This window comes from Cucurbita moschata, unplaced genomic scaffold (assembly GCF_002738365.1).
Source record: "Cucurbita moschata cultivar Rifu unplaced genomic scaffold, Cmos_1.0 Cmo_Scf00125, whole genome shotgun sequence".
In the NCBI taxonomy this organism is placed as follows: domain Eukaryota; kingdom Viridiplantae; phylum Streptophyta; class Magnoliopsida; order Cucurbitales; family Cucurbitaceae; genus Cucurbita; species Cucurbita moschata.
In genome coordinates, this window is record NW_019268641.1 from 143,354 (window position 1) to 146,189 (window position 2,836).

General features: G+C 33.4%; 2 non-coding genes across 2 annotated transcripts; both read right to left on the minus strand.

Moving 5' to 3' along the window:
• Nucleotides 1-519: 519 nt before the first annotated feature.
• Nucleotides 520-591, minus strand: TRNAP-UGG. The gene has a single exon. It is a non-coding gene; the product is annotated as a tRNA-Pro (tRNA).
• A 140-nt stretch (nt 592-731) lies between these two features.
• On the minus strand, nt 732-803 carry TRNAP-AGG. The gene has a single exon. It is a non-coding gene; the product is annotated as a tRNA-Pro (tRNA).
• Between the last annotated feature and the right edge of the window lie 2,033 nt (nt 804-2,836).

Genomic DNA, 2,836 nt, shown 5'->3' on the forward strand with positions numbered 1-2,836 from the left:
AACTGGCATAGCCATAATGATACAATAATCCTTATATAAGTGGGACATTACTTTCTTTTATCTATAAAACTGGCATAGCCATAATGATACAATAATCCTTATATAAGTATATTCGGGCTCATCTTTCTCCACTAGATTGCTTTCTTTACTTACAATAAGTCCTCTCGGGGACATTACTTTCTTTTATCTATAAAACTGGCATAGCCATAATGATACAATAATCCTTATATATGTGCTTGTGGGACATTACTTTCTTTTATCTATAAAACTGGCATAGCCATAATGATACAATAATCCTTATATAAGTATATTCGGGCTCATCTTTCTCCACTAGATTGCTTTCTTTACTTACAATAAGTCCTCTCGCTTGGACATTACTCTCTTTTATCTATAAAACTAGTATATTCGGGCTCATCTTTCTTAAAAAGATTGTGACGACAGTGGACAACGTTGATATCTAAACTATTTTATTTTTTTTGGTTTTTTTTTCTTTCAAAATTGTCATTTTTTTCTTTTGGAAGGGCATTCCGAGAATCGAACTCATGACCTCTTGCACCCAAAGCAAGAATCATACCACTAGACCAAATGCCCTTATTATGGACTGTATATTAAGTTGTTTATGGAATGTATTTATTTTCTTTGTTAATGAAATCCATGGGTTTGCGATAATGCGAAAAAAGAATAATTAAATAGGGATATTAAAAGGGTGCTGTTGCTGAGAAATGAACATAGGGGCATTCCGAGAATTGAACTCAAGACCTCTCGCACCCTAAGCGAGAATCATACCACTAGACCAAATGCCCTTTCTAAAAAAATGCAACATTTTTAACTCCTACTCAATATATTTTTTTTTCTCTCAAGTTTGAAATCTATTTTCTTGAGCGGTTGTTGGACTATAAAATAAAAAGTTGATTTTTTTTCTCTCAAGTTTGAAATCTATTTTCTTGAGCGGTTGTTGGACTATAAAATAAAAAGTTGATTTTTTTTCTCTCAAGTTTGAAATCTATTTTCTTGAGCGGTTGTTGGACTATAAAATAAAAAGTTGATGTTTTTTCTCTCAAGTTTGAAATCTATTTTCTTGAGCGGTTGTTGGACTATAAAATAAAAAGTTGATGGTCTAGTATTTAAGTTTGAAATCTATTTTCTTGAGCGGTTGTTGGACTATAAAATAAAAAGTTGATGGTCTAGTATTTTACTTGTAAGTAAGGCATGTAATGTTGAATTGTTCTAATATGCAAGTGTTATCGAATAAATTATGCTTAGCATAATATGAATTTAGTTGCAGAGTTATTATGAATAAGATGGAGAAAGAAATTTTCTTTAAAATAATAAACAGACCCAAGTTCATCGTTGTTGTTGTCTAATTGTGATTTTGAAAAAAGCTTAACTAATATGAAATATCAAGGTAAATCAAGAATATATCCTACACGTCATTCAAGATGACAATAAAATGGAGTTAAATTGAACCCAGTTTTAGTTTCATGTCTAGCATAATTGTATTATTGATATTAAAGAGAACTTGGTGTTTTATTAGAAGAGACCAACTTCCTTTAAGATACTAGGAGTTTAAACTACTTTCATTGTAATTTCAATCACTCCACAATGATTACAAATTTAGGGTTGGCTAATTGGACATCAATTATCAACTTTAGGTTATAATTTAGGTAGTAGCCATTATAATATTAATGAGCATAAGAGTTACAATTCTTTCATGGACCATATGTGTTATAGTTAAATGAATATATATATATATATATTATGTATGTCGAGGTTTGGGTAAAGCACAAAGTAGTAAGGAACACCATTGTCAACTCTAAAGCCACCCACAACTCATGATGGAGACCGATGCAAAATATTTTAACATCCTTTGGCATCAAGATACAGAAAAGATGAACGTCGTCAAATTGGAAGCTTTGCCTGTCGTAAAGTCACAATGAGAACTCTAATCAAGTTGGAGTCTTGGACTAGGTATATTGTTTAGTGATAGTTGAAATGGATGACTTCGACGTCGTGTCAGGAATGAACGTCCTCCTTAAACACAAAGTCATTTACATGCCTAGCAAAATGTCTAGTAGTAATGGAGTCTAACCCGATGATCATTCAGAAAAACATCCATCAACCAAGAGGGTTGAAAATGATGTCGAAACTACAGTTGAGAAAGAATCATAGCCATGATGAATCTACGCTTGCTGCTACTGTTGCAGTTGAAAAGGGGAGCTCGAGTGAGCCAACCTCAATAGAAACCTTGTTGCCACTACATGAACACCACGATGCAAAACAAGGTCAGATAATCGATTTATCCCCACCAGAAGAGACAAAAAAGAGGTCAGATAGTGAAGAAGGGAGACAGAAACAAACCACTGAAGCAACACATGTTCACACGTAAATATCATCTAGATGGATGAAGAGAAGGGTCAGTCGGAAGCGTCAACCACAATAATTTCAAGAAAAATAAAGAGTTCATATAAGTTAAGTTCAAAGCAACAAGAACCAAAAACTGGTGTGAAAATACTATGGACTAATTAAAGTTATCCAAAAGATTATGAAGACATCATATAGAATCCAATTGCTCTTTTGGATGCGGACTAACCTTGTTGTCCATGTTAGTAACTTGAAATGTTATTATTTCGACCAAGAAAACATAAAGCAAAAGCAGGTGTTATGACGTCATACAAATAAGATAAAAGTTTCAAGCGAAGAAAGTAGGAAAGAACGAAGAAAGAAGACATGAAGACTCAACAAACTGAGAAGTGATTTTCAACGGCACCTAGTAGGTTTGAAGAGACTCCTCATTATGAGATCAGCAGGAAGCACATCGAGAGACCTAAAGTCAGCC